The 13,598-nt window shown below is 39.8% G+C and overlaps 1 long non-coding RNA gene across 1 annotated transcript in view; it reads left to right on the top strand.

Annotated features, from left to right (window-relative positions):
* LOC142492840 (uncharacterized) overlaps positions 1 to 13,598 on the top strand; it is an 80,487-nt gene that overhangs the window by 66,007 nt on the left and 882 nt on the right. The gene's annotated exons all lie outside the window — the stretch shown is intronic.

Genomic DNA, 13,598 nt, shown 5'->3' with positions numbered 1-13,598 from the left:
AATTATTAAACACTAGAGTCTGAATAAAAAAAATTCACTGCAGCTTTGTTTGCAAACATTTACTTTTTACTAAACTAGCAAAGAGGTGTGTACAGTATGCATGATTTCACAAGGTCTCACAACCTGGGAGTATACTTTGCATTCCGGCAATTAAAATGGTATTCACTACACAGATTTGCAAGCTGAGCTAAATGAAAATTAAACAACCTAAAATAAACAAATGTTTATTCTCTTTCCAAGGGAATATGCCTTGCCTGGCGTCTAAGGAAAGCATAACAGAAATGCAACTAGCAAAATGGGACAGTTTATTATTAGATAAGCGACCCGTCCATACAGCAGTTTCTAAGGTTAATCACCCTTAATGAAATACCTATATTATGATGCTAAAGGCCTTTCTTACCCACAATCCCATTCTGTACTGAGCAATGGTCTAAATTATGAAATTATAATCCTCCACAGTTAACTGTGTTGGGCATATATTAATTTGGCATACACATACCATTATCTGACCTATATATACTCTCGACTAGTATCTTTACTAGTACACCAGCCAATCAAATCCAGTTAGTTTTAGGTTACCTATGTTGGGTATGTACTAGTTTGGCAAACAGATGACACCATCTCACCTGTTTCTGCTCTCTACTAGTATACCAGGCAATCATTTCTAGTTGGGTTAACACCATTATATACTAGGTTGTCAAATAGATACCACCATCTTTCTGTCTCTACTCTCTAGTAATATACCAGTGAAACAGTGCCAGTTGGGTTAACACCGTTATATACTAGGTTGGCATATATAGATACCCCCATATGACTTGTCTCTGCTCTCTACTAGTGCAGTATGTCAGATCCTGTTTGCTTAACACCATTAGGTTACCTGTGTTGGTATATACTAGGCCGGCATAGAGATACCACAACCGACCCACTCTCTACTCTCTACTAGTATACTGTACCAGTCAATCAATTCCATTGGATTCATTTAACATAACACAGTAGCACACGTTATAGTTCATCTTTGTGGCATTCAATCTACACTTAATTGACCTGTTTGTTTTTTAAATGACCTTTTGTAAAATTCTAAAGTAAAAGTTTTATTGAAGAAATGCAATTTTGTGTATTTGTTAGTCAGGATCATGCATCATGTCTAAGACAAGGCTAGATCCTTTCCCTACATCATGCATCACTACTCTAATTCCTTCTGACTGTGGCAATACCCCAGAATCAGTGGAATGCAGCAGTTGACTAGGTCACCCGTGGTGGTAGTTCTGCACTATTATACTATACATTCATTTGCCAGTCTTATTAGTAAAATATGTCGTTTTTCTTGACACGATATGCACAGATATTGCCCCACTCCTGAGCTATTTTTAATTAGTTTGTTGCATGTTAAAACAGAAAAGCTTTAGCGCAATTCAGATGCTCAGAACTCGTCCTAGGCCATATAGTGTTGGACAATGGTAATAGCCATCTATTGTAAGTACATCTGTTTTTGTTAGAACCATAAAAAGAAAAGAAGATACAAGTGTATAGTTATACTCACTATTGCAAGCCGCTTACATTTTTGGAAGTTAGGAGCATATGTTTTTGCTTCCACATGTGCTACTTAAAAAGATCTCATTTTTTCTGCATTCCTTTATTCACTGGGGACAAATCCAGCTGTTATCAGTAATTCACATTATGCACAATTTCAACTAATTCTAATGGATCAAAAAAAGTGACACTTGGCTAAGGAAAAATCTATGATATTTATAATGAAAAGCAGATTTAGTAACCAGGGTACTGGCCAGCATAAAGCGAATAAAAGTATCTTTGAATGTTTACAATAAAATAATGTGTATTTGCTGCAAACGAAACACTAGTGTGGAAAAAATGGTCTATTAAAACATTTCAACCTCTATTACAGAGGTAAATGAGTATTGTCACAGGTAGTGTTATAGGACCTGCATGCAAAGTAGTCATGCTGTGACGTGGCTGCAGGCGTGTAACGCTTTGGCCAAAGAGTTTAACTAAATTAACCATACTTATGAGAAGAGAAACAGATAAGTATGTAACTATATACTTTGTCATTTGGATGTTGCATTAGGGCTTTTAATTTTGTGTTGTATACAGTATATTTGGGCACACCCAAAAGCACTCCTTTTGACACACATACATATGTGGTGGGTGTTGGGTTATGAGATTGCAGAGAATGTGTTTATGTATTATATTTCTAAGTTTGCAGGAATGCATCACAAATTTAGTTAATGGAGAATGAGACAGATAATTCTGGTAAATAGAAAATGGCCAATTTAAAGGGATAATTTAGGCATGGTTTTCATTGCCATTTTGTTAACCTAAATAATACCATCAAGAAGTTAAACGAATTTAAAACACATTCCAAAAGCACACAAAAATGAATAAAATTTAAACATTCTGGAATAGAACAAGATTTATTGGGGATTTTATAAAAAGAAAATAAATATCCATTTGTGTACTTTCCAGCTTGTAGAGGTTAGCCCAGCTAGTAATATCCATAACCTGCTGATATCCATCTGATACACTCATGGTCCATACATGTGCTGATATATTTTGCGGGGCATCAGAATTAAAGTTACATTTTTCTATTCTGTATATTTTCCATTTAAAGGGGCAAACCAAGATGGTGTTTTTTTTTTTTTAACATCAGATTGAAGAGCGGGATCTCCGGAGCCGAACCCTATTAATTTCAGCTCTGGGACCCCCTGCTTCAGGATTTGCCTCCATAGTGGGTGCCGGTAGCTGCTCCAGCTCGCTAGCTGGGTTTCATGTAATGGCCACGTTTCAAACCGCATGCGTCCTGCGGACCAATAGGAAGCTGTGACAAGTATCTCTGGAAGCAGGGGGTCCCCGGAGCTGAAATTAATGGGGTTCATCTCCGGAGACACCCTGCTTCAATCCTATGTAAAACAAATGTATTTTTTTTTTTTTTAAAAACGGCCCCCTTGGATTGCTCATTTAAATGAATATATAGTAGATGTCATTTTAAAACGTTGTTCCACTTGGGGGAGCTCTAGGCTTTCCAAAATATACATTGTGTGCAATGGTTTTAAGGGGTAATTTCAACAATGTTGTAGAATACACACTCACACTTAGCATTTGCTCATACACATCTAAGCAGATTCCGAGGGCGGTATATCAAGATTTTGAAAACCATAAATCAATCAACAATTGTTTTTTGTTGTCTGTATCCACAACATTTATTAGCCAGAGAGGTTTAAACAAATTTAATCCTAATTTTTTTTTATGCTAAGTATAGTGTGAAAAATATCACTCCTAAGAAGAAGCTGATACGTTCCACTGTAATACATGCATTTCAGGGACCTTTCCTCACTCCTCTCATGACTTCAGCCTCACTCACTGGTGCAAGTGAGCTAACAATGAGAGGCACACGTTATTATACGTCCTGTTATTGCCCCTATGTTTTGACATAGCTTTGTTAACTAACAGATTCAACATTGCTGGGCAGAATAGTGAAGAAATTATATGAGCAAAATATTATTTTACTCATGACCTATGGGGCCTATTCAATTAACTGCAAAAATGGCATTTCCATGCGAAAACAGGCAATATTGCATTCAAATACACCTCAGCATAAACAGTCCGAACCATGCAAAAAACAGCATTTCTAAGATGTGATTTTTTTTGTGGCTGTGCAATTTTAAAGTTTTCTATGCAAAAAAAAATAGGTATTTATATGTTATTCAAGAAGTAGTAAGATTTCATTTTACTTGGAAAATCACAGGCAGAAACGAGGGACACACATTTGAAGTATTAGAGAAGAGGAGAGAGAAAGAGACACAAGTGCATTAGTATAGTGATAACAATCTGGAGTTCTCCACATATTGTCTCTCTCTGAATTTTTGCTCTTAGTGAATGTTGATGAATTTACAAAGACAATCGTCCTATCCCTACCTGTAAATACCTTTTCAAAAGTGAATCTCTTCAATTTGTGGTCAGAACCACCATATATCTCCCAACACCTTTAATGTCAACATGAAAATGCTATTTTATTTGAATATTTTTTGCATAATGCTTGAATACATATTTATTATTTCACTGAGTCCCTACATGCATTGAAAATATTAACTGTGGCAGGGATATAAAAAGAGTGTTACAATGGAATCTCTCTCTTTTCCAATAACCCTTCTCCCAAAATCGCATGTTTCTGAGAGGTGAGAAAAGTTATGTCAAATAAACACATTTCGTAGCTCCGTGGCTGATACTATAGACCTAATACATCGACCTTGACCCCTTGCAAACGCACACATACCAGAACGCCCTCCTACTGTCTCTGTCTGTACATCCCTTCGACTTACCAATTATATTGCGCTGTATGGACTCTTTTTCCTAAATGTTACTTTTGTGTCTTAAGCACTTATTCCCAGTGTTATTTATATTACTTTGTATTTATATGATTATGTCACGTGTATTACTGCTGTGAAGCACTATGTACATTAATGGCGCTATTTAAATAAAGTTATACATACATACATACATGGCATTCTGCCACCTTTAACTTAATATGTCAGACTGAGCTCTTAATATTTCCCCCTAAACCATGGCCCAATATCCCCTTTTTTCATCACTGTTAACGGCACTACCATCCATCCTGTCATCAAAGCATGTTGCTTAGGACTGACATTTGACTCCTCCCTTACCTTCTCGGCATGTAAAATCTGTTGCTTCTTCCTCCAAGATTTCCAAGATCTGCCCTTTGCTCTTTCAATCCACTGCTAAAACTCCAATACATGCCCTTATCCAGACCCTTCAGGATTATTGTACCATACCATTAACAGGCCTCCCTGCCTGACCACTTTATTTTTGTATTCAATCCACAATTCTGCTGCTAGAATATTTCACTTTCTCCCAAAACAGTCTCTGCTCATCTCCTTAAATCCCTCTCCTGGCTTCCCATCAAGTACAAAGTTCTCTTACTTACCTTCAAGGATCTGCACTCATTTTCTCCTTCATACATATCAGCTTTGATCTCTCGTTATGCCTCTGCACATCTACTGTGCTCTATCCATAACTGTCTCCTTCCTCTCCTTTCACCTCTACTGCTCTTTCTCGCCTTAACCCTTTTCCCCTCACTGCCTCTCTTTACCTGTGGAACTCCCTCATACTCAGTGTGATGATAATATCAGGAGATATTAGGTATTTAAATCCTTTTGGTGATTCAGGGGTTAATGAGCTACAGTCTGAGTTAAAAAAAAATACCATATATTGCATTATGACAGGTCCAGGCTTGTAATGGGTGGGTGCTGCGCTTCAAACATAACTTAATTGGGGGATAGCCCACAAAAGTGGCACATGTGGGGTTTAGTGGGGGACGTAAACTCTAAACTCTGTCAGCATCAAAGTTTGTGAATAATTGCTGGTACATTCAAGAGAAAGGTGACCCACATTGTCAGCTCCACTGAAGGTCTTTATTAAAAAGGAGAATATCCTGTGATGCCATCTCCTCTGCATAATAAGAGTAACAATCTGTAATCGTGTCACCGAGGGGCACGTTCTGACATCACATGCTGTATGTTTAAGAGGTAATAAGGGGCAAATATTAATTTGTCCCTCAAATTTTGGATTGAGATTGTCATATTTAGTCTTGTCGCATCCGACATGAGCGCCTGAATGTATTGAGGTGACCCATTGAGGTGACTCCCGTGTGTGCAAGTATTAATTAAGGAACGTTATTAGGGTGTTTAGATATTGAGGAGAAACCTAAACGTCATTTTTGTAGAGTTTTTTTTACTCTGTCATAAAACTGTCAATCTATCAGCTGATTTACAACGGGGTGAGCTTATGTGCTTTCAATGGGAAAAAAATATTTATGTCTGGGAAATGTATTAGATTCTTAGATTTCAAAAGAGTTGTGTTTGGACTAAACACAAGATATCTCATGTTCCTGAACCAGTGACCTCTCTGGGGAAAATCTATGGCATTTGGTCATGTATAGGATTTTCTGTCTACAGTTTGTTTATCCTTTTTATTTTGAGAAACTGTTCTACATTTATTGTATGTGTATGTTCTTGTAATCCTTTTTTCTGTAATCAAAGCACTGTATTTTTATATGTATATTAAAACATTTAATAAGTGATGCTTTGGGCTCTGAATGAATTGTTGCACACTCTGGAGAGAGTATTTACGTTTTCGGATACATTTTGGTACAATGGCTTTTTGTGTATTAAAGCGCATAGTTTTTTCTCTCATAGACAGGTAACTGGGACCCCAGCAAATATTAATTTGATCTCTTTTGTTTGCATAACTATCCAGGGTGGTGGTAGTATATAGATATGATTGCAATTGAGTAAGGGGTTAATATTAACTCACTGGAGGTACCTTTGCGAAGGAGAATGGTGAATTGGCTAGAGTAGCTGTGTGTATTAACCCTGGTTGCATATCTAAGTCACGTGCCCACTTATGTGCTGTTCGTGACAGTTGGTATATTGGGACGGATTTAGGGAGAGATGTTATTAACCCTTGTCCCGTGTGCAGGTCACGTGCTCACCGGGCTGCCGTACATGATACTCAGTATACACCTAGACTCAAGGCTACTGTCCCACACACACAGTTGCTCCTACCAATCACTGTGGCCAGGCACTTCCATCTACCCTACCATGTTATTTCCATAAACAAATGAGATCTCTTTTGACACAATTTGTCTGCATAGAATATTCTTAATGATTTTTATTGCATCAGATTGCAATTTGTTTTCAGGTGGTCTTGGACATGGAAAAACACCAACTTTCATGAATGGGCTCCTATGTCTAAGACAAATTTCAGACACAAGGGGTTATTTATTACACTGGGACTATGACCAAATCAATGGGTCTTTCCGTGCAATGGTTTCCCAAAAAGTACTATAGAAGTTTAATGACTAACCTCCATTGGGGGCAAGAATGAAAATGTTAAATTTAAATTAAATTATATTGGTAGTCTTTAAAAAAAGTAAACATTTTTAAAAGTAGCTTGAGCTCAAATTCTATGTTGAAAAGCATAAACATGAATGATGTATTTCTTCTATTTGTACTTTAGAGTCCTTGCAAAATAAGTGCTAGCAATATTTATATCATTTGAATTTAGAACCACTCTAATGGACAGTGAATCTTGTAAGTCACAGGATGCCATAAACAGCCAAAATTCAGTCACAGTGCTAAAGTAGGGTTATGATAAAATGGTTGTTAACTATAAAACATAGGCATAATATGTCATAAAAGATCAGCCCACACACAAATAGCCTTTGCTTTTTCATGAAACACTAACTCATTTACAGGATATAAAGCCATTAAGTGAAGTGTCATGGTAACAGGCAGTACAACCAATATACACCATGTTCAGGATAAATCTGACCCCTTTCATTTTTCATCATATCTTCTATATTTCTCGCTCAATCCCCATTAACATGTGCAGAATTGTAGGTCTGCTATGTAGATTAACATTATATAAGAAGCAAAATTCCAAAGAATATTTATTAGATTATTAAATGATTCTTAAATGTAATAATCTGTGGTGACAGACATATAATTGCTAAAATGTTCATGAAAATTGAGTGATTTTTCTGTAAAATATGATGAAAAATAAAAGGCAACCTGGAACCCATAAAGTGTAACTTAGAAATGACACTAGATCCCTATCACAACTGCACTCAAGGTGTATAGTAATTCATATCTTCAGACTTGATAAGTCATAGAATCCCAATATTCTTAATGTAGCAACTTTAAATATAGTGGTGCTAAATAAGCAGTTTTACAGGATTTGCCAACTGACAAGAGTACTAAAACATCTATAACTTGCTATGAAAATAATAACATTTTATTAATGATGCTATTAAACAACGACGCATGTGATATTGATATATACTGTACAGTGAATCATAAAAAGCCCCAGGATAGGCGACACAATACAGGACACTGTTGGATAACCTGAACTCAGGTAAGTATGATGCCAATAGATGTCTCTGGATATTGTCACTGATTAAATAATCAGTGGTATCCACACGGAAGCTGAAATAGTGGTTTGATGCATTCAGTCAGTTCATAAGGCTGTATTCGTATGTATCAAATGGGCAGCCACACAAATGTTGCACCTTTTTCCCTTTTATTATTTTCATAGCAAGTTATAGATGTTTTAGTACTCTTGTCAGTTGGCAAATCCTGTAAAACTGCTTATTTAGCACCACTATATTTAAAGTTGCTACATTAAGAATTTTGCGATTCTATGACTTATCAAGCCTGAAGATATGAATTACTATACACCTTGAGTGCAGTTGTGATAGGGATCTAGTGTCATTTCTAAGTTACACTTTATGCGTTCCAGGTTCCCTGTGTCCCTATGCACCGGTGGTATATTGATTAGCTGTTCTAATAGGTTGAGCGGTCGGTCATCTATAGTGGTTACGGAAAAATAAAAGGGGAAGATTTTTTCTGAAAACAGTGTGTACAATATGTACAGTATGTATGTATATGGATGTGTGTATATATATATTTATATATATTGTGGTGCCATCACTATCCTCTAGGGCAGGGTTTCCCAAACTTTTTTTTCCGTGACCCGGTTATTTTTGAACTTCTCCTTCGTGACCCACTAAAAATGTTATCGCCTATACTGGCCTATAGGGACTGCACAGACACACACACAGCCACTGATACACACACACACACACACACACACACACACACACACACACACACACACACACACAGCCACTGACAGACACGCACTGATACACACACGCAGCCACTGACACACACGCAGCCACCGCAGAGACACTGCTACACACACACACACACTGCTACACACAGACACACACACAGACACTGCTACACACACACACACACACACACACACACACACACACACACACACACACACACACACACACACACACACACACACACACACACACACACACACACACACACACACACACACACACTGATACACAGACACTGATACACACACACACACACAGACACTGATACACACACACAGACACTGATACACACACACACACACACACACACACACACACACACACACACACACACACACACACACACACACACACACACACACACACACACACACACACACACACACACACACACACACACACACAGACACTGATACACACAGACACTGATACACACACACACAGACACTGATACACACACAGACACACACACACACACACACACACACACACACACACACACACACACACACACACACACACACACACACACACACACACACACACACACACACACACACACACACACACACACTTGGGTGGGTGGGTTTTAGGAGGGGGCCAGGAACACTTGGGTGGGTGGGTGTTAGGAGGGGGCCAGGGGCACTTTCTTAGGAGGGGGCCAGGGACACTTTTGTTAGGAGGGGGCCAGGGACACACTTGTTAGGAGGGGGCCAGGGACACTTGGGTGGGTGTTAGGAGGGGGCCAGGGACACTTTGTTAGGAGGGGGCCAAGGGACACTTGTTAGGAGGGGGCCAGGGACACTTGGGTGGGTGGGTGTTAGGAGGGGGCCAGAGACATTTGGGTTGTTAGGAGGGGGCCAGGGACACTTGGGTGGGAGACAGTGACTGGGTGGGAGACAGTCACTGGGTGACAGTGACTGGGTGGGGAGACTTACCTTGCCGCCGGACGCTTTCCCCTGCTGCCCCCGATATACCCTGCTGCCCGGGATGGGAGGTGGGCTTGGGGGCACGGGAGATGGGCTCGGAGGGGGTGCCATGGGAGGTGAGCTCGGGAAGCTGGCCGCGGGGGGAAGCAGGCAGCAGTAGGAGCTTGTACTTCCCCCTCTGTCCCACGTTGGGAGCGGGGGGGAGGAAGGAAGTGGGCCCTGCTTGCCCTGCGCATGCGCGCGGGACCGCGGGGGGAATCGCTGCCATTTTTTTAACTTGGGCGGGGGGGGGGGGGGGCGGGAGTCACCGCGCGGCCAGCCTCGCTGCGACCCGGCAATTTTGGTGCCGGGGGATGGGAGACACCGCGCGGCCAGCCTCGCTGCGACCCGGCAATTTTGGTGCCGTGGCCCGGTGCCGGGTCGTGACCCACCATTTGGGAAACGCTGCTCTAGGGGCTGAATAGGGAAGCTATAGGACTTTTGCACCACAGAGAGTTAATCCTTCTTGGAATGGCTGTTCAGCTGTTACCTAATGAAGCTAATCAGCATGGTCTGAATAGTCAGGAAGTGCTTTAAAAAACTGGAAGCTGCCATGCTCAGGAAGACTGTTTTTCCCCAGAGAAGAGGGGGGGGACAGAGGTGCTCCCCAGCTAACGTAAGCTGGTTAAATAAGCTGGTAGAGAGTGAGAGACACTGCTGAGAGAGCCGTGCTGAAGCAGGGACATCTTCGCCACAAGGAACAAGATCAGCAAAACCCTTTCTATTGTATGCAAAGACTGTGCTGGTACTTTATTGCCTATGCCAGGGCACGGTTTGGCTTGGGAACCAGCTTAGCTGGCTAAGCAGTTAGTGAGGGTGAAAGCTACAGTATAGTTAGCTTTCCCTAATGGAAATAAGATTTGATTTCATTATTTGTTTTTTTCTTAAAGGGACGGTGGGCCTGTTGTTTGATTTAATCCCTGTAAATAAACCCCTGCTTAGAAAATACAGTGTTTCCGGCCTTAACTTGGGACAAAAGAGACTGCAACGTGGTGTGGGCATCACTATATATATATAGGTTGCAGACCTGCCTAAGTCATGCAGATGAGCATACAGTTGTATTTACATTTATATATATATATATATATATATATATATATATATATATATATATATATATATATATATATATATAGCAACTGTAAATATTCCTGTATATTCATTTGCATGTCTTAGACAGGTCTGCAACACTGTCTTTCACCATTATCACCCAGCAAACAGGACTTCCACTGCAGCAAGGGATTCTGGGAAATGACATGCAAATGAGCACACAGTGCCACTTTTTATCTCATGCTCACATTACATGAGCAACCCTTAGTCAATGCATGCTGCTTTAAACACAGCTTTTAAGCAAGGACTTGGGAGATGCAAAGTCAGTTAACCCACTCACAGACATGTTTCAACCTTGATGGGTCTCATCAGTGTGAGGTTGGCTTACTGACATTTGCTCAAATGAGATAAGAGTAGGTAATCACCACGACTATTAAGGTTATGGTGGGTAAAAAAAGTGACTAAAACCCTCCACAGTAAAGCATAAAGCAACTGTAAATATTCCTGTATATTCATTTGCATGTCTTAGACAGGTCTGCAACCCTGTCTTTCACCATTATCACCCAGCAAACAGCACTTCCACTGCAGCAAGGGATTCTGGGAAATGACATGCAAATGAGCACACAGTGCCACTTTTTATCTCATGCTCACATTACATGAGCAACCCTTAGTCAATGCATGCTGCTTTAAACACAGCTTTTAATGTGAGCATGAGATAAAAAGTGGCACTGTGTGCTCATTTGCATGTCATTTCCCAGAATCCCTTGCTGCAGTGGAAGTGCTGTTTGCTGGGTGATAATGGTGAAAGACAAGGTTGCAGACCTGTCTAAGACATGCAAATGAATATACAGGAATATTTACAGTTGCTTTATGCTTTACTGTGGAGGGTTTTAATCACTTTTTTTAACCACCATAACCTATATATATATATATATATATATACAATGTTCAACAAACCTATACATTGGCACGTCCCGGGCGAGTGGATTTAACATCGTGGCGAGCTCCTATTGGCCCAAGCAGCACACGTGTGGTACTAGGTGGCGAGTAGATTTTTGGTGATTTGTCGACCACTGTATATATATATATATATAATCTCTCTCTAAACTATAGGCACACTAAAAAAAATATACAACATTGTATTTTATTGGCCTATGTTTCTTTATCAGGGCTCCAGAGAGTAGCTGAAATGTTTGGTCAATAAAATACATTTTTGTATATTTCTTTTGGTGCACCTATCCCTCTGTTATTTTTGTACAGTACCTTCATAGGTACTTTGATAGCAGCCCCCTCTCCAGTAGTCTGGTCTATACTATCTGTGTGCCCCAACCCCTTCACTATATATATTATATACTAGCTGATATACCCGGCTTTGCCCGGGATTTAATTGTCCCGCTCCCCCTCGCTTTCCGCTCCCCCCCCTTCACAGCTGCGTCCCCCCCCCCACGTTCACATGTCTGATTTCCCCCCCCCTTTCAGAGCTCCATTCCCCCCCCCCCATCCACAGCTGTGATTTTCCCCCCTTCACATCTCCAATTTCCCCTCTCCCCCGGTCTCAGTTCGGCAGCAGATGATGATCCAGTAAGGAGAGACAGCACACACGGGTAGAAATGCAAAAGTGTATTAAAACACAAAAACCAACATTTCGGTTCCTACAAACGGAACCTTCCTCAGGGTCATATATATATATATATACTGCTAAATTCAAGGCCTTGATGTGTGCAAACAGGCCTTGTTGTAATTATATTCAAGTTCATTAAAGTTTATAACATTACTGGGTCAGTATGCTTGAGGGCCTAATTGAGTCAGCTGTGTAGAAGTTGTATTTAACAGCAAACAAGGCCACTTTGCAGCCATTAAGGCCTGTAATATTGTTTCTGATTATATATATATTATATATACAGTGCAAAATTAAAGGCATTGATGGGTGTAAGCAGGCCTTGTTGTAATCATATTCAAAGTTCAATAGAGCTGACTGAATTAGGGGCTCACTCATACTGATACAATAATTGTAGCAAGTGTGCTAACATTTGTATATCATTAACACAAGGCCTGTTTGCAGATAACACTGGCAGATATATATATATATCTCTATATATCAGTAAATATACACACACACACACACACACACACACACACACAACGATAGACAATGTGTGTGTGTATACATATATAGATAGAGATACAGAGATAGACTACAGATATATTCATACACACTTACAGATCTGTTATTGTAACCACAAATCATACATGATCACATGCCAACATGATGAACTATGAATGAAGATTAAGGTAAGTAATGTCTTACAGAGTGAAGACACAAGAAAACATTACATTAAAATGTAGGCTGTTATATGGGTAATTACATTAATTTGTATGTAAATAATATTAGCATGAAATGACAATCTAAATTACAATAATACACCTGAAACATCTAATACTGAACAAGAGCTAAGTGAATGTCATCTTCCATTTACATGCAAAGTGTGTCATAATGGATTAACATTAATCAACTGATGATTAATAGATAATCATATGTTATAAAATATGCCTTCACTCATTCAGTGAATGAGCATTTATAAACATTCATGTGTACAAGGACATACTTGAATGTTTGCAAGCATCTGTACATGATCATACATACACTATGCATGAAAAAGTCTGCAGTAAACAACACCACTACACAAAATAATTTAGTGAATGTGCTTATTTATTTTTGTTTATCCTTTTGAGAGCGAGTCACAGGTCTGCTTGTTGGCTGTTGTGTTCGCCTTTTCCCTGTGCCAAGTACTCTCGCCTTAACTGTAGCACTTGTACTGGCCTGTGGCACTTCAGGGGCACTGGGTGTGGGC

The sequence above is a fragment of the Ascaphus truei genome, chromosome 4, assembly GCF_040206685.1.
Source record: "Ascaphus truei isolate aAscTru1 chromosome 4, aAscTru1.hap1, whole genome shotgun sequence".
Taxonomy (NCBI): Eukaryota; Metazoa; Chordata; class Amphibia; order Anura; family Ascaphidae; genus Ascaphus; species Ascaphus truei.
Note: the sequence above shows the minus strand (reverse complement) of the source record. Positions and strands in the feature narration are given on the sequence as shown.